Below are 26,017 nucleotides of genomic sequence, written 5' to 3'. Positions count from 1 at the left end.
ATTTAACCATCACTTGTTGTTTATTTTTCATGTAATTATTTTGAAAATATAGACCATCCTAGCGTTTATGTTTCATTCGAATTCCTACCTGTTTTGTCACAAGAATATTACGATGTACTCACATTTTTATAAGGTATAACTTACTAATGATAATATATTTTCAGTACTTTGTGGAATTTTTATTCAATGTTCAGTCAACACTACCGTCATTCGCCGATCGATCGTTTTTGCGTCACATTATCATAAACAGTTTATAAACTTTATTCAAAATGCACCGACCCAATGATGTCGTTTTGTTTTGCAGGCAAAATTACGTTTCTAAATGACAAACAAATAAAGCGCCTGCATTTGGAATGGTGCAACATATTACAATTGTGCTGCCATATTTTGGGCGTACCCCCCGAAAACCGCTGCACTTCTGCACGGGAGCCACCGGGACGCGGAGAAATACACACTATCGAAGTAGCTGCAGGTGAGTCGTGAGATAATACAAACCATTACGTTGGTTTGTCTCCAATATTGTCTCGCCTTAGTTTTACCTCAACACACTGAGTTGTGGTCGTTAGTAGTCACCCACCCACATATTTTATTGTCGTGACACGCAGTTTATAGGGCTCACAGTGATTATGATGCATTGCAGGGCGTATCAAAAGCGAAAAATATTGTTTTTAAAAAATGTTTCTATCACAATTATCAAGTAAGTGTGCACATAACAATATCGTATTATAATATTATTATCGTTGCACATAATCGCCGCCCGGCTCGCTGGTACGTACAAATACAGTGCCATGGCGTTATTCGTGTACGCGAAAAGTTTATTTTAAAAAAGTTGTTAATTCCATTAAGTTCAAACACGTAAGGCGCAAAAAGCTGCTTCTTACATCTAGCTGGATTAGGTACACTCTCTGCAGTTTAGGGTACCGTCGGTGTAAGCGCGTGTCGGTGGCACGTACGTATAGGTGTATTGTGTTTATTAATAATGGTGGCGGGTCGAGTTCAATTCACGAGATCGCTATCAGTTATTATTTTTCGTTAAAGCTCGACGAATTGTTTGACGCGTGTCAACAATAATATTATGAAATAATAAATTTACACAATAACGATAAACAGGGTGACTCACCGAGCGCGCTCAACCCCTCATTTATTCGGTAACTTCGCAGTTACTCGAAATATATTCTGATTTTTAGATTGTTTAAATATAATGAGCGAAGACCATTTTTTCGAATTTTTGAGATTATAATATGTACTACACGAGGAGTGTTCTGTAGAAACACACACTTCTGTTTTTTTTTTTTTTTTTTTAATGAGCCCCTCCTCTCCCTTTTGTACTGTAAATAGTTGTTTAGCGGACAATTTTTCTGAAAGCGTTGACGTGTCAGGATCAAAATTCGAATGAGTAGTTATTTAGCTTTGTGTACTAATATGACAACAATATTTTATAGGTCTATAATACATTTTGTAGATATAGGAGCTATGACGATTCGACAATTTTAGTGATTGATAGTGACCTATATCAACACAAATAGTTTCTAAAAATGATCCGATTGTAATAAATACTTGGTTCAATATTATAATATGTATAACATATATTTTATATTTTCGTAAAAATATTTTTAAGGCTGTCGAAAGCAAACCATTTTTAAGCATTTAGGCAATACTTTATAAACTTCGCGAGTGATGCGTGACTGTGTGTATAGTGACTGATCATTAGTGTGCTTGAGTTCTCCGAACGCTTTATGCAATTAACTACGGCTAAGATTCTTGGAAATCAGAACGTACATACGCGCAGTCACACGTCACTATATATTTCAATCGAAAAACTTTCAACTTGCAAGTCTCAAAAAGCGGAAGAAAAATTTTCCCCCATTAGGTACCAAATTTTAATTTTGAAAACACATTTCAAATTTATTGTTTTCTTTTCTAGGTTACCTAAGTAGGAATATGGATTTTCGATTTTTTCATATTATTTAATTATCGAATTCTATTACGATGATCGGTCGCCCGTCGCCAGGTCAATAGTACGCGCATGCTTCGATAACATACTGATGTATTGTACAATAGTACATTAATATTAGCTATAACGATGAATTCACGTGCATTCTTATAAATATATCACATCATTTATATTATTATTATTTTTTAATTTAATATCAAATAATAATATCCAGGCACGGTACAATGAACTTAAATACAAAGTTTTCTTTGGGTTCATTATGAGACGTTGTGCAAAACTTAAAAGGATGTACAAACATTGCGAGATTAACTTTCAGGGAACGGTGGTGGTTGTGACTGGATGGGATAGGGGTAGAGATATAAGATGTATTTCTATTTGCTTGTTTTCCAAGTATGATTTACAACGCCAAGTTCTCTCGTAATGCAATTTTTCTATGAAATATACGGCCACGATGCGCGCAGTAACGCTATCCGATTCTAACGAGATAATCAAACTTTCAACATTCACGTCGAATCGTAAATCGTAACCTTGTTAAAAGTACATATTTTAACTAAACTGTGCGACCTCTGCACAAATTAGAAATTTTATAATTTAATATGATGTCAAGAAACTGCAGTGTATACAGTGTATATGTTATTTCTATATATGTTTTCGAACGACGTTATGTTTTGGGACGTACAAACAAGTTCAAAACAAAAATAAATATTATCAAATCATATAGTAATAATTATAATGCTAAACGTGCATCGCATAGAATGTGTTGCAAATATCAAGTGTCAACACTAATTACTTTGAAAAGACTTAACTTTTTCAAAAATATTATAAGTTTTTAATTATAATACGTAACTACCTATATATATATTTTTTTTAAATGATTATTGTTATCGTTCATAATTTTTACATTTTTAAATTGTAACATAACTTTCAATTTCATGTTCCAAAGTAGAATATATATTGCAATATAAACATACGTATACAAATCGAACTATGAACTAGTAGTTAATTATATATATATATAGATTCTATATTATAAAGTTTAAACAATCGAAGTAGAGTGGCACAGGGCCTCAGCGATATCCCACAAAACGTTGGTCCACTACACGCTCATTAAAACTTTAAAAACTCTAAAATATTATTTGCAATGACGTAAAAAAATTAAAAAACCATTTAAAAAAAAATGAGTATAGCCACTAACTATAAAAGAATCACCTTGTATTGTAATTATCATTGAACAAATTGTTTCTCAGTCCTTGTCCGAATTTACTTAATATCATTGTTTGCAATTTAATATTTTTTAATATCAGATTTTTGAAAACGAGTACAGTTTTCCCAACGTCTATTAAATCATTTTTATTTTAGAATACTTTTTTCCACATCTATTAGTTATTATAATATCAAACGCTTGTTGTGGACATATAATTTAATAAATCTATCAAAGGCACAATAGTTATTATAATATTACTTATTGAAAAACGACACGAAAATTACCCGATTTTTATGTATAATTTCGTAAAATTATGTCGTGCGACTCTATATAATATTGTAATGCGCCGTTATTATTGCAGCAGAGATCCGCAATTATTTCGATTATTGCCGTTTTGTCGCGCTGTTTCTTAACGACGGATTCGAGACGCTAGCCCGCAAAGTGTGCAGAGTCAATTTAATATGTAAATATTCTACAAGTCGAATCACTATATAATTTCGATTAATTATTCGAACGGTGCCGTTCTAACGTTTGGGCAGCGGGCCGGTTGGCAAGACGTGTATTATATTATTATAGTCTAGCGGTGCGCGGGTGTCGGTCTGTATTGACGATACTTGCAAAGTTTATCTCCGAGCGGCGGCGGCGGTGTCGTGCATTAGTGAACTGCATCGTGGATAACATATATATCTGTGCGGAACCCTCCGTTCGAAAAGTCAAGGGCGAAGGTTGTCATCGCTGTGGGTTTTGTTAATTCGACGACGACGACGACTGTCACCGCTATACGTCATCTCCCCCCACCATTAGGAATCGCCAAGAATCCGCCCGAACTGCGACGCCTCTTCACGACGCTTCGACAATATTAATCCTACCGGACACGGCGACGTTGAATTGGCGCGCTAGTGCCTTTATATCAAACGAGAGTTCAGCTATTTTCTATAAGGTCGACGACGACGCGGGCAGGGAAGACTACTGCAAGCTAGCTGCGGCGACGAGGTCTGTTCTCGTTGTCGTTTCAAAAACCTGCAAACGGAAACGTCTGGGATTTTCTTTCGTTTTCTCGCTCAACGTAGAGTTACTCTTTCCGGGTCTGTCTGCTAAATACGCACACGTAATAATATTGTATTGCGTTTTAGGTACAACGCACGTCGTCGCGCTTGGGAGAGTTTAATCGCCGCGCGACAGTCATAATATAGTAATATTAATAGAAAAATGTTGATTTTTCGCTAGCCTTTTTACGACTATTATTATCATTATCATGCGTATATCGACATATCGTATTATATTATTACTATTATTATTATTATTATTATTACGTCCGTATAGAATTTTCGATCCGTAACTCTACACTGTGCAATCGGCGAATTGATGCCGTTTGTTATTCCCTATAATACAGTTCGTGCAGTTCATATACAGCCTACACAATGTCTTGTAGCTTTTAAAGAAACATGCTACGCTATTTTTTTTTTTATATTTATTACGGCTTCAACAATGAAGTCATCGGTAGTATCCCGAAGCTATTATTATATATAGATACCGTCACGATGATTATAATTAATAACATTATCAAGGTAATGTTGTCACCGTACGATCGCTTTGAATTAAAAATGTGATATATTTTAAAATATCATTCGACATTTGAACAAGATTTTCGTTATTGATCCTACGTGTATGAAGGCACATACGTCGCATTATTATCACAAAAGTCAAAGTGAGTGTATAATGTATAATATGCGTATAATATAACAATAATAATATGACGCATTCATTTAATCACCGCGACATAAATTAAAACTGTGAACAGTTTGAGGAAGCATTTTTTATTTATAGGTATGAAAAAAATAATATTACGATAACTAACGCAGTCCGACAAACATGATAATAATATAATAATACAAATGTCAATACGAGGAAATAATATAATTTTTTTTTGTTGGGGTGACATAATTAAAACTGACCTTTCCTTTATTGTTTATCGTTCATCGAACATTTGAGTTTTCATTTTATTTTATTGCACCCGTTTCCTTAACATTAGATTATATTTTATCAAAATATTATAAATAATTATATTGTTATGATTTATTATAGCACATATATGCATATTTTTTTAATAGTTGGAAACAACATGCAACGTCAAAAATATTCAGATAAGATAATAAAGTTTATCTAGTTGAATGCACATAGTTTAAACTCTCATGTTTTATAAAATAGAATTTTCGGTATATATAATATTATAGGAATATTTAAGTTAAAATGTTTACACTTATAATTACACGTGTTTTAAATAAAATCGCCCATCAATATGTTTACAGAAAATGAACAATACATTACTACGACATATAATTTTTTATACAGTAAGGCACATATTATAATAAATACTATACAAGAATGAACTAAAAAAAACACGGAAATAAAATAAATACACTATACAGGCAATAGCTTCAAAAAATTAGCACCTCCTCTTTTAGTCCAGCAACTACTGGCGCCACTGGCGGTTTGACGTTACTCATATTAGCTCACGTCTTCATGTTTTTTACTGTCTATTGAATCGGGCCTCCTAAATACAATAAATCAAATCGGAATAAATGTCAGGGGGAGGTGAGTCTCCGAAATTGAAAAAAATCAACCTATTTTAGCGCATCTGCCACCGACGCCTAATGATTTTAGATTTTAGACAAAAATTCGGAAATAATATAAAAATAGTTTTTTTAAAGTTAATAATAAAAAATATAATACCTTTAATCCAATATAAAACTGAAATGGGGTCTGGTATGGCTCGATAGACGGCCTCAGTCACTAACGTGTTCTGATGTCGAACATCGCCTGACGTCACTATAGTTCCCGGATGGGTGACCATCCGGGTATTGAGTGTCGAATACCCACCCCATATACACGTGATTCTCAACCAACCGTTTTCCCCTTACAAAATGCAAATGTCCATTATGATTACCAGCGCTGAAGATCAATAAAAAAAAAAATTGATAGTCCCGTCTCCAAAAATAGTCTAGTTAATTTATCTTGCAGATACCCCCCATCAATTTAAATAGATGGACAAATAGGTACTTAATATTATTTTTATTTTATTCTACCTAGATGAGATGAAAAACGATGAATGTTAAATGTAATATTTTGCACCTACATAAATAAATAATGCGCAGCACTGAGTCTACGCGGTTATACCTGTATTAGCCGTAGATTAAAATATTTGTACATTAATTAATTGCATATTTTATCTATTCTTAAATTTCGTCATATTTATACATTTTATATACTTACTTAGTTTTAAGCGTGCTGAAAGTTTCTTAAATTAGTCGATGGAGTTAAAGACGTGTTCGTTCGTAAAACGTGTTAGTTTTCCGGATGAATCCGGCGAAGGTATAGCGAGGACCTCGTAATGAAGAGTAATATTGCAGCTTTGACGCGTATTTCTTTTGTACTCGCGGCATACAAGGAGTTCAATAATACATGTTTGACTGTGAAGATGGACGTCCCTAGTGCCGTGCTTCATACTATATTGTATTATCGTATTATGTTATCACAATAATATTATGTAACCGGTAGATTTTTTTTTTTTTATTAGAACAAACAAGAATATAACAATTATTATGATGTACAATCTCTGATAAAATATATGCGATAGGGATAATATGGGGGGGGAGGGGGTAGAAATATACGGGAACGGACAACTTGATGGAAGGCCCCCCCCTTATATGCCCCCCTTCTCGATGACCCTACTTCCTAATTTTATTATTCTAGGCTTTAAATGTTCTTGTATATTATATTCTGCTTTCGCGTCAATTGTTTTATAAATATGAGTTGCCACACCGAATCGGCGCGTCGCACAGGGAATTAACAAGAGCGGCCGCGGTTTTGCATGTAAAACGAATGTAATTTGAATTTTGGACCGCATTCTAGCCGTTTTCGTAATTAACTTTTGTTGCTCGGTTTTAACCTATGAAATAAGTTATCCGCTTAATCTAATAACTTTTTTAACACTTGATAATTCGTTTAAACTTAACTTACGGCGTACCGACTAAGAAATATGCGATTGTTGTATAATACCGGCGTGCTGAACGCCTTTGATTTACTCCGAGAAAAACTTACTAAATTCCAATTAAAATTTCCATTTATTATTTTTACTGTCGTTGTTCGGCCGAGTGTTCGACTCGAGACACGTACAAGATAGTTCCACAAAACTTTGCCGGTAGTAAAATAACTGAACACGTCGTATTAAAAATACCCGAACAGTGTTTTCAAATCTAAACCGTCAGCCGTAAAAAAAGGTCGGAGAAAAATAACGTTTACGAAACGATGACACCGCTTTGGAATTGTATTTACAAAATCAATCAAGTTAAGTTACAAAATAAAAAAACGGACATGACCAGAAATTCTATTGAGTATGGTAAATTCTAATATAAGGCTCGGACAAAAACAATGTATGGAGTTCACAAAATCCATACGAACGAATATTTTGTAGTATAGGAAATATTTTCACTTTTAGTTTTTACACCATCCAAACAAATGTATTACGGTGAGACATAATATCTAAACACGAAATATATTATAATTTTACTTGAATTTTGGCCAAAAACAAAAGAGAAGAAAAAAAATTCGTCTCTCATAAATCACCACGTCCGCATACGCAACACAAAGTTTTATTTTATCTGTCCAATGTTTTTATTTTATGCTTGTATGAATATATTATTATCGTCCGATTCGTTGTTCGATTTGTTGTTTCAAAAATATTCCGACACGCACCGCACTCCCATCCAATTAATAATGATGATGTTCCGTCGTCGATTCCAAACTAAAACAGTCGATTCAGAATAACATCTAACTGCGTTTTCGTCATCGGACAAACGAAACATTGTTTTATAACCATTATAATTGTTATTATTATCATCACTACGCCATCTATTTCTATACCACCGCACTTCGTGTACAATAATGTATATTATAACACAATCATAATATCATGTTCACGTAGTCGTGCGTATATAAAATGTTAATGTTTCGTGTCTTTATTTTTATTTCTCACGTGGAAAGATGTAATAGTAATATAAAATATGTAAATAAATGTAACGCGCTAATGGCCAAGCTTTTGAAACGCGTACTTTATGATCGATAAAAAAAAAATAATAAAAAACCGGGTCTATTGTATAAATATTATAATATGTGACATGTTCAATTGCGCGTACCCAGCTAGGTGTAATTTGTTTTATAAATTATTATATTCGAACGACGTCTGTATACGGACTGCAGCCGCGGTGATTATTGCATGCGCTCAAGTATAATATCACGATGCGAGTACGTATAGAGGTACCTGCCCTGCTCTATAATATTATTATTATTATTATTATTATTGAATAAACATATTATTATGCGTCGGAGGAATGAGAGAAAATTAACGTTTATTAATTAACGACTATCGTGTGGGAACCCACGCGATTAGTCAAAGTCGTATTATTATTATCACCACCGACGTCATAATATTGTTATTGTATTACGTTATTCGAACGTAATAACTTGTATGATATTATGTGTTTAAACTTAATATTATTATCGAGCATAAACAAACACAAGTATTTACTGTACTTAGCCTTAACAGCGCTATACACAGGCACCCGCAGAACTGACACCGCGGCTGTATAATTTTTATAGGCGCATAACCCCGCAGAACCAGCCTTTTCGTAACGACGTCGTTACGTGTAACGTATATAGGTACAGTATATTATCATAGTCATTGCAGCGCGGTGTTGTTCGTTCGCTCGTGAAAAAGATGAATAGATATAATATTTATTTATTTTTTTTTTTTATTAAATTTATAGTTTTATCGTGCACTCTTCGCGAGACTATTATATATTATAGGGGACCTCGTAGAAACTCGGCGCAATTTATTGATATCGACCGACGGATGATGATTTATTTGACCGACGTAACCATATAATATCATGCCGGTTTAGCGGTTGATTCTTCGAACGATAAAAACGAAAAAAATTGTATAACATATTTTCATCCAATCGATGCTAATTAACGTGTGCTTTGTAATCGCGCCACGACCGAACAAAACGTAATTATTTCATAATGCAATTAAAACAAAAAAATAAAAAAAAAAACGGGGAAAATATCCTACCAACTAATTACGATTTTAAACAATGTCACTCCTCGTAACGTAGTACAATATTTATTTGTTTATTTATTTTTCTGATTTAATAGTCTTGAAAATCTGGGGTCATTAGCCTTAAGGTTTTTTTTTTATCACTTATTACTGCGGGGGAGGGTACGGTTTGAAACACGTGACGTATACGTGGCGAGGATTTGTCACTAAAAACTCGGATGGTCACCCATCCGGGAGCTAGTGACACCGGCCGACGATTGACTTTAGAACACGTTGATGCCAACCACGTTCAGGCCATACAATATTTATTATAATATAGGCGTAAACATCGTATTGTTTGCTGTACCAATAATGTTGTAACGAGTATAATATAATATTGGGGGACGGAGTGGCCGAGCGGACTAAGGCGTCGGCTGCGACGCAGCCGATCCGGGTTCGATTCTCGGCCAGGAACGGTATTTTCTTCGGGCAAGTCACGGTGTCCGGAGAATTAAGTGCCGCCGTCCCCCATCCGGGCATGGCAGATACCTACGGGTGCCCAATCAAAAAATCTGCCAAACCCAACACACACGTGTTCCTCCCCCTACCGACAACACTAAAGTACAAAAACCCAACCAGGCTAATAACCTCAGCTGTTGAAGCCTTACTCTTAATAAAAAAAAAAAAAAATATAATATTATACCTAGAAATAAACAAAAAAAATATCAACCAAACGCGTATTTGCTTTCGACTGCAATCATTATTATTGCATAATATTATAACAACACATGCCATTGTGTACGCGTACGCAATACCTTTATAATGATATGATATAGGTACTATTGTAACAACAGCCGGGTGGGTTGTATCATTATATTATTATTATTATTATTATTAATATTATAACAATATGACGTGTATCGCGCGTGTTTTATTGCGCGGATGCGGCCAAAAGTCGGACTACGCTTCACGAGATTAAATTAAGTCGGGCGTTTAGGACTTGCACCGCGTACAACTGTTACGTAGGTACCTTTAGGTATATAATAATAACGATATAACGTCTATACCTATCTATACCGGCTATATACCTATATAGTATATATATATATATATATTGCTACAACAATGCGCGCACTGCACAACGGCACAATGGCCTTTTACGTATTCACGATAACGTGCGATTAAAGATTAAATCGGCACGGTGGTCATCACAATATAAATTGATTCCATTCTACATCCGGGTTAATGTTTCCCCGGAGTGGATTTAATATTCAGAACGAGCCGCCGTTACTACGCGCCACTACACTTCTCTCCACCCCCCCTCCCCCCGCGCCCGCGTAACAATCTGACCGTTCGGAATTAACTTTTTTTCCTCCCCCCCCCCTTTACACGCAGCGCCCCTTTCAGCCCGTAAACGCTCCGCGTCCTATATACAACCTCCGCGTCTCACTCTCCACGGCCTTTCACGCGTTTGACCTTTTCGCCGTACATTGAGATTTTTCTTCTCCTTTTATTTTTTTTTTTTTTTTTTTTTAGCACCTCCGATGACAGAACTCTAGCGGCTATAGGTGATAATACACTACTTCCTAGGTACTTGCCCGCCGCGATTTTACGACGGCGCCCTACCGCGGGCGGTATATCAACCCTAAGTACCCGGATGTAGTATACCGCGCGGGGTACTTGCCGTCGTAGTGATATTGCGTGTACGGTAAGGTCGTAGTTGGTCGTGAACACGACATTAAACGCTGCTCCAGTCGTGGTCTCGGTCCGCGGAAAATTTAGGGGGGAGGGAGGGGGGGTGCTTGTAGCTGAAGCGCCCGCCGTATTGAACTTTTTTTTTATTGTAAATTATTTAGACATAAGTTATCACTTTGAACTAAATGCCGTATTAATTGTAGACTACCGACCATAGGAACAAATAGGTATACATCAGGCACCTAAGTTGCTTTTCATCATCCGCATAGCATCCACCGTAAAAATATCCGCCAGATCCGCCGGCGGTCACGGAGTGGTGTTTTCGAGTACGATTTTTATCGTCGCACGAAAAGTACACGGATGTGCATGGGAATATACTTATACCACTGCACGAGTGATATATTATTATTATTATTATTATTATGTCATTACATGATTACGATTAAATGAACATCATATTATAATATTGTCGGGAAAACGAACGACCGCGTTACGCGAATATAACTACTAATCGTTCAAAATATATTATACCCAACCTAACCTAACCGTACGCGAATATTAATATTATATGTTATTTATCACACATTTTCATTTTAGCTATTTGAACCGTTCAACCATCCGTGAGTTACGCATATGAAAACGGTCGAAACAACATGAAACTATAGTGTCGAACCCTGCAGATATACACTCCACGAGGGTGGGGAGGGACTGAAATTTCATTCACCCCCTGTTTCTGACAAACACAACTGCCGACAAAATGTATTTATTAAATGTGCAATACTATCGTTACGTACGATTACCAAAAACTAATCGTGCTCAGTATAATGTGCTACAATTTCTTAATCGTAGTTTTTAATAGCTACCTATTAAATAAGAATATAATAAATTGATCATTCAAAAATGTATGACCGATGAAAAAAAAGTGGTCACATCGGAAAAAATATCGGGATTCAACACTGTACGGAAATACGGAATGCAGTCGTAACGAAGCTTCGAGTTTCTGGGCATTGCGTGAGTTTTATCGAAATAATAATATTATATGGACATGATATTGGCTTATAGGAAAAAGTTATGATTCAATAATTTAATTTTCTGTGAAAAAATTACCACTGGCGTGAACCGACATTTCAGTGTTTAACCTATATTTTATTTTACTGCGATATTGCGATCGTTAAAATATATAGGCATTTAACGTGATTATATTGTAATAATACTACCATCACACTTGTACGAATCAATAGCCAGTATATTTTTAATGTAATTATTAGAAAAATATGCAAAACGCGTATAGCATAATATACGAATGAGTGTAAATAGGAAAAAAAAAATATAAATTTCCAAGTCCAGATTGTATAATTAATTCAGCGTTTATCGAGCTGTTGAATGCTGCACGTCATAATTTGTTCAATTGGTACTATTTTAATCAAACAGACGAGAAAATAACGAGTACAATAATTCATTGTTCATTGATTAGATTCATCAGACACGCAAATATATACCATCATTTTTAATATCATCGCTTCGGCCGATACGCACGCGTTGCATAGCAAAAACAAATCGAATAAATCCACCGTCATCTCTGTTCGTCGGCGGCATATATTCCTTTCATTTCACTTAATGAAACAAGTTAGAACAAACAATATCGTTTTCAAACGTAAAGTTTTGTTTATTGTTTTTGTTTCTTTTTTTTTTTATACATCCCACTCATTGACTCGACGACCTGCACAAACGAAACGGTTTGGGTGGATGTCTCCGCTGTAATATCGAGTTCCGACGGAATAAATTCACTGGAAATTCGCTTTCGGTGCGTATAAGGGAGTTGTTTTTTTTTTTTTTTTTTTTTTTTTAATTTTACGATTACGATTGTTGTTATTCCTCGGCGTGCGCGTGAAACGGACTGTGTTCCGTAAAGCGCAACGGTCACCGATAAACCGTCCGGATAAGGGATGTTATTATTGTTATTATTATTATTATTATTATTATATTATATCTGAAGTTATTCGGATCACGTGCGTCGGTACACAGAAGTTATAATAATATTATGTATATATAGGGTGACTGCGCGCAGTACACCGCGGCGGCGACGTCGACGTTGGCGTTTCGTACAATATTCTCGAAATTGTTTATTTATGGTTGACAGCAGTACTTTAAATATTATATTATAACTTTCGAGGAATTGTCTTGCCATCGTAATAATAATAATAATATTATTTTCGAGTGGAAAACGTCCGGTTTTTCTGTTTTTATTTTTCCCTCGTTCGTTTTTAACCCCGAGAACCGCCGCAGTGACCCGCTTAAAGGAGAACAATATTTCACGTGTTCCCGTGACACGCGCGGCAAATGATTTATAATATATACATCTGCACGCGGATATCGTAAAACGTGCGTTTTGTTCAAGCACATTATATTTTCAGCAGTATACGTTATCACACGTGTAATATTATAACAGGTACATAACTTATAGGTAACACTTATCACACGTGTGTCGTCGACCGTCGTCGTCGTGAACTTTGGGCGCGCGTAAATATATGGTGATAATAATATGGCGGTTGGCCGCCAATCGTAACAGCTTAAATGTACATCGTAAAAAGTATAGAGGTATAACCCGATCGGAAAATGTCGCGGGTCTGCGTCACGTCGATGTGCGTAGTATTACAACAGAGTAGCGATTGTGATGGTTTCGTCTGTGTCGACGAGTCACCCTGTATGTTGCACCGAACGGGACGCGCTCCGTGTCGAGACGTTTGCTGCGGCCGAGTTTAATTAAAACGATCCGTACGCGAATCGGTGGCGACCGGTCGGTATATATATATATAGGAAAATACGTTTAGACTGTAACGGAGGAAGAAAAAAACAGCATCGCAGAAGAGAAAAAAAAAATAATAATAATTAAACCTTCCCGACCGGCGGCGCGGCGGCGTAAGTATCCTGTAAAATGTAGGTAGGTATATATTATAGTAATAATATAAAACTAGAAAAACGACCGTTGCCGCGTTGTAGTATAATATAGTAGGTACGTTTTACGCGATTATATTATATATATTATCATTATTATTATTATTATTATTGTTATTACCTACCACGGCGTGTAATAGTATTATGGACGTGGATGAGGGGGGAATGAAATACGAAAGAGGAAATTCGGCCATTACGGTTTTCGTGTATACCTACATAATATTATACGTATTAAAGTAATACTACAGGTGTTGTGGCTGTGTGTACATGATTTCTGCTGGTTTAGTTTTCTCGTAGACGACTTCGACACAAATAATGTCGTTTTATTATACAAGTATATAATATTATAATTATAATAATATGTATCGTACCCAGAAGGCTAAAAAGGCAATGGCCCGGGGACCTGCTAAAACTAAAAGCATAATAATATTAACTTAAACCTGTCAGGTGGGAGCCTTCCTATTCTTATCTTAAACGTCATTGTCGAATTTGTCAACAGACTTACTTATTATTATGCCATGTTTGTATAGATTGTAAATAATATATTGTTATATAATAGTAAAATTTTGATCACGCGGCGTCTTATATAGGCAATTTAGCTACACACATGTCGTGGGTTCATTACTACGAGAATACTATTATTATTATGATAAATCATAAATGTATAATATTGTTAATATACACCGAATTACGATATTATAACTGAACAAATATTTTGAATAAGATGAAATAAGCATAATATAACAAACTAGCTGAACCCGCGCAATTCGTCGCCCATATAAAATTATAACTCTTTAAAAAATTGTAATTGTTCAACTCCTTTTGGATGTAACTCGCTGCAGTGAGTGTGATTAAGCCACCCTGGTAGGACAATGCGTGACAGTATATCAGGTAGGCTAGATGAACGGCTATAAAATATAAATGCTACTCAGCCACGTTGGTTGGCAATATGTGAAAATCAGATTTTATGCATACATGGGAAATAATTGTTTATTTTTGACGCGTTTATTAATAATAATTTCAAATAAAATAGGCGATCCACCTGCAGACGCGCCGATCAGCGGGTATAAGTGCAACTTAGCCACCTTTGTAGGCAATGTGTGAAAATTTGATTTGATGCATGCATGTACCAGATCTGCCCGATAACCAATCGCAACCAATTAAATAATAAATACTAATTTCTACTATTTATTTATCCTATAACCAATAGAAACCATTTGTAAACAATGTCCGATGTAAATCTCAAAATTCCTGTTTGAGCACCTCCTCGGGTTGGACTTACTGAGTCAAATTGTAAGCCCAAACCATACAGGGAACCACTCAAACATTCAAAAAAAATGTCATCAAATTCAGCCCAGTTGTCCTCAATTGATTAATTATTACTATATTTCACACCATTTTTATATATATAGATGGATTATATAAAAAATGATATATTGTAATACGGTACAAATTCAAAAGCTACTTAATTACTTGCATTATTTCCACTCAACCATACTTTGAACTAAATTAATTACTTAGAATATCTACCTTCAATATGTTGTACCTAATACCTATAAGTTAAATAAACAAAATACGAATATAAAATTTTTTAATTATTTTTGACTTAACGCTAAACAGTTAACAGTAATTATAATATAATGTATTTATGTTTACTAATCATTATTAGCTTATCATTATCAGCAACTTATATAATGTGTTTTGAAAACTAAGACAATTGAATAGGTAACAAAAAAAATAATATAAGCGTATATATATATATATACAATTTTTTTTTTTTTTTGGGTAACCCGCGGCAACATAGGCCATTGGGTGTGGAGGAGCTAGGGCACTGTAGGTTTTTAAATTGGGTAAGTTGGTGCACGTGTGTGTTGTGTTTTAGCAGAATTTCTAATGGGGCACCCGTAGGTGTCTGCCGTGCCCCGGGTGGGGGGATGGCGGCACTTGTTCTCCGGACACCGTGACTTGCCCGAAGAAAAATGCCGCCCGTGGCCAAGGTATCGAACTCGGGTCGGCTGCGTCGCAGCCGACGCCTTAGTCCGCTCGGCCACTCCGTCCCCCATATACAATATATTGTAGTGGTTCACTTGTTAGTTATTATAATGTCGAATGGTAAGTTTAAGAATATAATTTAATCTATACTAATATATAAAGCTGTAGAGTTTGTTTGTTTAAATGCGCTAATCTCGGGAACTAATGGTTCGAATTGAAAAATTATTTTTTTGTTGGATAGTTTATTCATTGAGGAAATCTATAGGCTACAATCAGAAACCATTCTAACAAACTCTACTCGGACTTGTTGGACGTTGTTGGAATTTGTTGGAAGCTACATTAAAAGTTATGCCATTTCAAAGTTTGTAGTGCCAACTTCTCAACAGGCAGTATAGGCACTACAAATCAAAATAAAACGCTAAAAACTGATCCAAAAATATACACATACAATTTTGAGACGTTGTTGGACTTTTGTTGGACATCGACTAAAAAAATATTCTGAATTTATACACTGATAAGTTGTTAAGTTTGGTTCATATAAAAAATGATATACCAATTAAAAATTTAATTTCGTTATATTAAGTTCTGGTGTCCAACAACATTAAAACATGGTCCAACAAACTTGTTTACACATCTAGAATAAGAAAATTCCTTCCAACAACTTTCCTAAGTTTTTAAATCACCATTTTCTTCTAAGTCTATAGGCTATATACAACCACGCTACGACAAATTAATAGAAGCCTGGGAGTGCTCAAACAGCGATTTTGAGATTTACGGTGAAAATGTTTGTTTATATAAATGGTCGCTATTGGTTATGGAAGAAATAATTAATAGATAAAGTATTTATTTATAATAGGTTGCCATTGGTTAATCGGTCAGATCAGGTACAAGCATGCATCAAATGGAATTTTCGCACATTGCAGCCTACCAGGGTTGCTGATATGCACTTACTGCAGTGAGTTACACCAACAAGGAGTTGAACAGTCACAATTTTGTTGAGAGTTGTCATTTTTATGGGCCACGAAGTGCGCAGGAGCAGCTAGTCTTTTATACATAGTCATATCTTTATATATAAAAAGGATCCCTGTTTCCCTTGGTCATCGCATCACGAGTGAACAGCTACACCGATTTCGCTAATTCTTTTTTTATTCTTTTTTTTCCAACTATATAAATGTGAAATAAAAATCTTCGTACAGGGTAAACTCTGGAACTACTTATCAGATCATCTTGGTTTTTTTTTTAAACGAAAAAGTATATCACGGAAAAGGTTTCTATGAAAGAAAATCCACCTTAAAAGTAGGAAATCTGGATATCAAAAATACAACAGTGACGCAACAGGTTAGGTTAAGATGTTGTATTAATTGACTATATTAATCCACCATAGGTAGAATACGACAAACATGGTATAACTTTGATACTTTAGAGTTAAATCATACACTTACGTACAAACAGCACTGGGTCCACGATCTACAGCAGGTAGATTGCCTACCTGATAATATACTGCTGCGAATCAGAATTTTTATTCCGGGCAACAGAAAAGTTAAGTAAATCTAGAACATCATACACCGAATATTAAATGACGCATTGAACAAAGTTTGAGTCATATAAAAGTTTGTTCATTTAACAGGTAACGAAGTGCACGGGATCAGCTAGTTTTTAATAAAATAATCCCAATACTATAATAGTTTAGAAATAACCTATATTAATAACGAATCGTACGAATTGTTTTCCGATATTTTATCATAATTAACAATATTGATTTAGTTTGTGGTAGGATTCTTACACGTTTCAAACAACAAAGTTTGAACTAAATGTCAAACTTAGACTTAAATACTAAAATTAAAAATTAAATTAGAAAAATATTTTACATTACATCTACGTATATGGTATATTTATATAGGGGTGCTCACGAATTGCCTCCCATCTTACCCTCGAATTGCCTCCCCTGAATTTTTTTTTTCAAAAGGTTACCCGAATTGCCTCCTAAGAGAGTCACTACCTACCCTTGTACTGGAATCGCCTGCGATAGCTATAATTAATCGATTTATAAAAAAATATATCAAACATAATTTAGATAAAATATCATTCTGTTATACAGTCAAAAACTTAAGCTTGTATAAAATAAATGTTATAGGTACAGTCAAAAACTTAAGTTTGTATAAAATAAATGTTTTAATATATATAGACTGACACAGCAGTAATAATTAATAATATTAAAAATAATAATGACGAAATATCATTCTGTTAAAACTTAAAATAAATGTTTTAATAAATAAAAGATAAGCTGTACATATTTATTTCGTACATGTCCACTGTTTAATGTCATTAGCTAATTCTTTTTGGTATCCAAACTTAAAACCATCACATATTATAATGGTTTTACCCTTTTCGCTGATCTCGCTGATCACGTCCATTTTTATAAAAATATATGTACGTATAATGTATACTATATAATAACGTGTTATTCATCGTGGTTGCGAAAACGAAACTGACTGTGTTGAACTGGTGATGACTGATGATAGACTAATCATTAACTGATAATCTCTAATCGCGGATAAGATTATTGCATTCGAAAAATCTGGGAAATACTGCCTTCATAATGCCTTGACCATTACGGAATAATATAACAATCGATAGTACACGTACAACTATTGATATATTAATTAATATTCCAGGTATGTCATGGAAGGCAATTCGAGTAGACCGTTTGGGTATACTCGAATTGCCTCCGAAAACACCCGGAGGCAATTCGAGTAAAAAAAGGTCACCTACCTACATTTGGGAGGCAATTCGAGTGTCACCTTATACGATATTGTCAAATTTTACTTCTCAGAACAATTCATATCTACACGCCGATAAAACACACACAAAAGAAAAAGGTCAGGTTGTAGGTAGCTTGAAACCCAACGGTCACCGTGCCATAATAGGTATACAATTTACACGTTCATTTTAATTATTCATAATAACTAATTATTTATTCAGTTTATCGGACTAAATGTATGCCTATGACACTCAAAAAGAATGTGGCTTGCTATTGGTGAAAGAATTTTCAAAATCGGTTCAGTAGTTCCAGAGATTACCCTCAACAACGTCAACTAACAACTCTTCTCTATATAATAGTATAGATATAGATAATTACAACATCTGAACGAAATTTTAGGTGACTACGAAATGGGAGTGTAATAATTATTTTAATTTAATTTCGAAATATGTATAACGAATACAAATTTACAAACAATTTACATGAGGATAATGTAATCAATATCTCACGTGTATATAATTATAGTAAATTACTAACTAATAATTTAAAACCTATATTGACAACGATTATTTTGGCACAACGACCACTGTAATAATCCTCATCATCATTATTATTATTAGTATATAAATTAATACTGTTATATCTATATAATATGTATATATTATTGTGTATAAGTACTATTATCTAACATGCATTGACTTTGTAAGAATACCAGATATACGGAAAGCGTGTATATAGTTCAGAGGTGATGTCTAAGATTAGAACCTCGTTAGAAATTGTCGGTCATCACATTTACAAGGTGATACCGTTTAGCTTAAATAGGAAAGCGATAGGGATAGTAGGGGAGTTGATTACTGGAGACGACGTGAGTACGTTCTTGAATATATCTATTCAAGACGTTTGTTACTTTTAATAAAAACACTTTGAGTATACGTAAATTTGTGTGTCTTTATTATTATACCTCTAATTCAAATTCGAGTGCTGAAGCGGACACGTTACAACACCACTCTATCGTGGGGGTGATTCACCGAGCATGGTTTCACATGTTTTCTTTAATATTCGTAATTCAGTTGTTTAAAGTCAGACATTTAGTTTAATTAAAGATCATAATATTTACAAATTGTATTTTAAAAATCTGAGTTTGAATCACTCTGTATAAGCAAGTTGTCAAGTTGCGCCAATATTGCCCTGTACATACCGAAGTATAAACGTATTGATACGACCCAGTATTAATAAATTGAGTTCTAATAAATAATAATATAAAACGTGCTCAATCATCATAGATACACTGTAGAATGTAGAATAGATATTATTTAAAATTTGTACAAATACAATAATAATAATAACTATTATATACCACTGATGTTGAGTAAGTATTTTTTGAGAACGTCAGTGTCCATACGAAAACGGACCATTTTAAGGCCTAATGGAATATTACAACCTGTTTTTACGATATTTTTAATGCCTAAAAAAATGAATTACATTATTTGTATATTTTTTTTTCGCGTATTGACTCATAAAAAAAAATTCAAACACAGTGTAGATAAACATTTCGAAAACGCCACACCAGTATATTATATTATTACGTAATATAATATTGTACTAATAACAGTTTTTTTACAAATAAATCAACAGATAATTTATAATAATTTATACAGCCAGTAGGTATATATAAAGTTATATTGTTATTGGTAAATTTACAATTACTGGAACGTAGGTATTTGCATTTTATTATAAAACTCGATTATACTCTATTGTATAAATTACTGCAAGTGTATCAGTTTTGAAAACAGTGGACATTTTTTTTATTCACTTTTTTATACACTTTTATTCGATGTCTCTCTGACCTATACCGACGTTTTTGTTTCACGGTACATCCACATACTATGCTCATCGATAGTTTTTAATTTTTAAAACATTTCCCGTGCTTGTACTCCAGTATAAAACAACATTTTTTTCGATTATAATTATAATTTGAGTTTTTTTTTTTTTTATTATTATTTTGAGACATACCTACCAACGTGTTTTAGGTATGATAAAAATACAAAAATTTAAAACTTTAATTTATTTGAATGTACAATTTAGGAAGGTAAGCTAACGGAACATGTTCTATTAAATTTATTTTAATATTTTCTCAGGATAATCCGTAGAATATACTTAAGGTTCAGCCTATTTTTTTCCGTTTAGTTTTGTTATGTTTCGTAGTATTTTTCATTTGTTTAATATTGCAATACTTTTAAAATCGGTCCACATATCTATGCCACAATAGTAAATAACAATTCTATTTTTATTATCATAATATTATCTAAAGTGATATATCATGTTTAAATACCTTTTATTTTTTTATGAAAACATTTTTACTTTTTTCGTCATTGTTGTTTTTGTTGTGTAAAAGTTTTCTTTCTTTCTTCCGTTTTTTTTTCCGTCGATTTTTTAAATGTGGATACGTACCATGCGATAACAGATTACGCTCCAACACATTTTATTATTAAAACGTTGTCAGTATTTATTTTTGAGCAATATGAGGAAAAAATGTAGTGTGACATTTTTTTTTTTCATTCTAACGACGTTTAAGAAGTTTGACAGCATAAATGTGTCACACAAAATATCATTATACAACATTATACTACAGCAGATAGGCGTTGTTGTTGTTGTTGTTGTTGTTGTCATTGTCATCTATGTCGTTGTATACAATCGAATAAGAACTTATCGATAGCACAATTTAACATACGCAATAATCGTTTATACTTCAGCTATTATATATAATTGATTTTTTTTAAGTTCAAAGGATAAATTACACTGTATGAAGTACGTTTCTATCAAATGCCTATATTATATTTTCTAGATAATTTATTTTTATCAAATTCAAACACAACCATCACAGTAGCTATAAAATATATGTAAATATATCGTCTCAAGATAATTATACTAATATGAGCATCGAACGAAACAATAATGGTCTTATTCGTGATTAAAAAATGTTTTTTGCACCAATAACATAAATAATAATATACATTTCACGCGTTATGAGTAATATCAAAATACAAGTTTATTAATTAAATTTTATTTGTACGTCCTAGTTAATTTGAAAAAAAAAATTATTATATACTAATGTATAATATATTAATTCAATGTGATTTTTTTTTTTTAAGTTTTGTCGTACCAAACCGCTTATGAAAACATTCAGATACATTTTTTGTAAATTACTTTACATTTAAATATATATTAGGGCGTATGTTCTACAACAAAATACAGTTACACCTGAAATAATAACAATATCAGGTAAAGTCTATCTTTCTAATAGCGTTTTATAAACAAAAATAATACGCATAATGTTTTGAATGTATTATATAGGCTTTATTGTGGGTACACAATATTATGTGTCCCTTACACTTGATTGATGTATTTTTTTTTTAAGATTTATCACCATGGATCCAATTCGAGTTTGCTGAATAAATTAATGATTTTTTTCTTTACTTAAGAATATCACTTTTAGAGTGATTGATGTGATGTTAAATCAGTTTTAAAGATTATATATTTTTTGGGTTTGTTGTAAAATAGTAATTTAAATAGATAATAATATGTAGACAATCTACATCATATTCTCATTACAGTGTGTTAAAGCATTATATTCCATAGTTTATAGGTAACACTATCAAAAATATGTTTGATCATTTTTATTTGCGTACATTTTTGTATAGTTTGTACGTAATATATGAGCAGAAGAGAATGTGATGGATGTGGTTTTGTCATTCGTCAAAGAAACCAATCATCACTGTTCTTTAAACACGAAACGTAGGCTTCATATAGTTTGAGAAGACTGACCAATCGATTTCTAGAAATTCACAGGCCAACGGATATTCAAATCTGACATCTGATCAAAATTCGACTTTTCTTACGGCGGTTTCGTCCGGCTCTCATGATAGGCGTACGTTTGAAACGAATATATGCCTTTCGTCGCTCCCTAAGCATGATATCGGGTGGTTAGTCGACGGGGACGATTACTATCAACGTACTACCATCGGTCCGGGTTAGCTGGTATATGGTTAACGACGCGACTGTTCATCATACAAAAAAAAGGAAGACTCGTAACTGCGCGTAAACTCCTTCGGCCGCGGACTCGCTTAACGAGCGATCCGAACGGATTAGCTATGCAAACGGCACAGCCATAAATCCCGCGCAGATGATCCGAACGCACACGATTAAACCGGCACCTATACCACGGTATATAAACCGAATATTATTATTGTCAAGTGCGTCATCGTCGTCGGCGGCACGCGCGCTCTCGCCATCGAGTCAAACTAATTCGGCAATTAGCGTATCCGCATCGTGTGCACGATTCTATATATTATAATATGTATATGCAACATCGTCGCAATAACGCCCCTCCCCCTCCTCAAGTCCTGAACTCTGCGTAATCCTCTCACACACACACACACACACACACATATATATATTGAATATATTCTAACGAGTCCCCGGACCCGCCGCCCTCAGCAGTCGTTTAGATCTCTCCGCGCGGACGTGGTTAGCGCGAGCGGGTTCGGAGGGTGAGGGAGACAGAGGGGCGGAGGAGAGAGAGAAAGAGCAAAAAGAAAAATACCGAGTAGAAGATTTGCCCTGATATCCGGTATAGTCTTCCTCCACCGTGTGTGTGTATATATATATATATATATAAACAATGTACGGGTGAACGGCGCGCGTAATCCGAAAGACAAATCGCGACCGCGTCGAGGCCACTTTGGAGATGTTTGTGTTATGGATTTTCGAGTGTTTCGGGTCGGCGGCGGCGGCCCTACAGGATTTGTCGGCGGGGTTTTATTATTTTTTTATTACGGATCGCGTGATATGTGTATATGTATAATATATTATATAATAATATACAATATCGTATACTATATACGCGCACAGTGTCACCGCGCTTTGACCATGTTTTCCCTCGCCCGCGCGAATATATATTATTATATTATTATTGCTGCCGCGGACCGGAACCCGGGAAAACCGATTCCCGATGATAATGGGTTGCGGGAGAAAAAAAGAACCGCGCCTTCTGGTCGTCGTCGTTATATCCGCTAGTGAGGTCCGAACACGCCCGCGCCCAACACCCAGTCGCTTACGACGTTTTTTTACACGTCTAAATGATATATACGCATTATCCGACGCTGTCCGGAACTTGTATAATAATAATAATAATAATATAATACAGTGAAATAAACGCCCGCAAAGCTCGACCGCTGTTGTAGCCGTTGTTGTACATGAATAATTATTCGTATCAATTAGCGTCGGTTCCGAGCGAACATAATATAATAAATACGGTTTAATTATTGCAGTCTTAGGTTTCACGTATTATAATAATATTGTTACTATAATGTAGCTGGCGGTAATAAAGCTCTCAACGCTGTCTGCTGTAGTTCTAATGCAGAGGTGTGCACGGTAATCCGTAGCTCATCGTTATTCGACGATAATCGTCATAAATATTATACTATTATATTATATAGATACATATTTTACCGTTACACCTATACACCGTTAAGTGAACAATATTTTTAATTTTCTTTATTTTCTTTTATATAACAATAGTATAGGCGTAACATTTGTTACACCCTATATATAAATATATATATATATGTGTTATACACCGTAAACACACATTATATAGAAATTAAAATGACACACGGTAGGTAGTTAGTTCGACAGTAACCTTCCACTGGAGTGGTCGACTGATTTTTTGAAAATATTTTTTTCTGTCTATTAGTTGTCGGTGTCGTCTCGTTGGAATACAATTAAATGATAATAATACGTTTTATCGCGACGTCTTAGTGCATCAACTCGTGTCAGTTTTCGCGAATGTAAAAACCAATTATTGTTATGAAAAACAAACGTAAATTTCGGTTTGTCTCTGAATACACGAGCGTATAATAATAATATAGCATGTATAGTCACACTAAGCCGTCGTGAAAAATTAGCGAAACGTGCACTTATTTCGTCGTCGGCGGAAGTGGAACAAGTAAAAAGGAAAAAAAAAACGCTATAGTGTATACAATATATATTATTATATAATACTATAGTCGGAACGGCGAAAAAAAAAAATTCCGAAGGGAAACTCGCGAGGAGAGAGCACTATTCACGTTTATCGGCGACATTTTAAATAAATAGGTTCTTTTATCTCTTATATTGGTCTCGTGCGAGTGGACATTTTTCAGCCCAATGTTCGATAATCGATCAGCCGCGTAAATTCAACGGTGGTCTTTAATCTTTTATAAATAATTTAAAAATTATTGCGTAACCGTAGTTGTATTGGAAATCTGAAATCTATTCCGATCAATTATTCATCGGATTCCGGTTCACAGGTGAAATAGTACACTCGTGAAATGTATAATTAAAATATAAATCGTGCTTTCATTCGTCACGGTGCCCATATAATATATTATAGTGCGACTGCAGCGTACGAACTACGTTCGCTATCAATAATAAAACAATTTGTGTTTTATTTTTTTTCGAAAATGATTTCCGCAGCAGTTATAATGAATTAATATTGTACGCTGTATGGGTGATGGACACAATAGGCGTAGTCGTATCGTAAACTGCAATGAGAGGTTGGAAATCAACATTTCAATACCTACGGTGTTCGACTGCAACTGTCCACAACTAAACTGTTCTAGTCACAGTAAAATAATATAACGATTTATTTTATTCTAACTGTACAGTTAATCTTTTATTTTTTTTTTTCGGAATAATATTTACCAACGATCGGTGACCGAAATCGTGAAGACATTTAACACGTAGGTACTATTATAAGTTTTGACACAATCAAACGGGATACGTTAGAATATAGTATTATTGTTTTGTTTATATTTTATTAACGACTGGCGGCAATTTCAAAGTGTGCAGGAATCAACAGTAAATATTTAAGCGACGATTTCGTGTGATTTAGAAGTTACACGAACAACATTAAAATTACGACCTTATTTATAATTAAAATTAAGTAAAGACGGAAAAACTAAATCTGCTTTATTTACGTTATTATTTACATTTAATTATATCTCATCTCCAACGATTTTTTTGTTGTTTTTTTTACGCAAAACCTAAATAGCCATTTACATAATTAATATAATGTTGATACTGTTTGTGATACACTGACCATACTCACTACAATATTTATGAAATGAAATGAGTTTAAACAAATTATAATTTTTGGAATTTTCAAGTGTACCTTCCTACTTAAAGACCATATTTTAATTTAGGTATTTTCATTTTTATACACAATATTAAAGAAGGTGGGGCGGTAAAAATTAATTTTTCAAACAAGACAAATTTTCCTCTATAAATTGTTTATTGGATGACTTTTTTGAAAATTTCGAT

At 34.1% G+C, this 26,017-nt stretch overlaps 1 protein-coding gene across 3 annotated transcripts in view; it reads left to right on the top strand.

The window, feature by feature from the left end:
• LOC132944777 (zinc finger protein 853) overlaps nucleotides 1-26,017 on the top strand; it is a 208,568-nt gene that overhangs the window by 95,967 nt on the left and 86,584 nt on the right. The window contains exon 1 of one of the 3 annotated variants that reach the window (XM_061014267.1): nucleotides 348-472. The exons of the other annotated variants lie outside the window; for them this stretch is intronic. The gene's annotated coding sequence lies outside the window, so the exon portion shown is untranslated. Of the gene's footprint in view, nucleotides 1-347; nucleotides 473-26,017 lie in introns of those variants that run through there. 3 annotated transcript variants of the gene reach the window in all.

The sequence above is a fragment of the Metopolophium dirhodum genome, chromosome 5, assembly GCF_019925205.1.
Source record: "Metopolophium dirhodum isolate CAU chromosome 5, ASM1992520v1, whole genome shotgun sequence".
In the NCBI taxonomy this organism is placed as follows: Eukaryota; Metazoa; Arthropoda; class Insecta; order Hemiptera; family Aphididae; genus Metopolophium; species Metopolophium dirhodum.
This window is presented reverse-complemented; position numbering and strand designations above follow the sequence as displayed.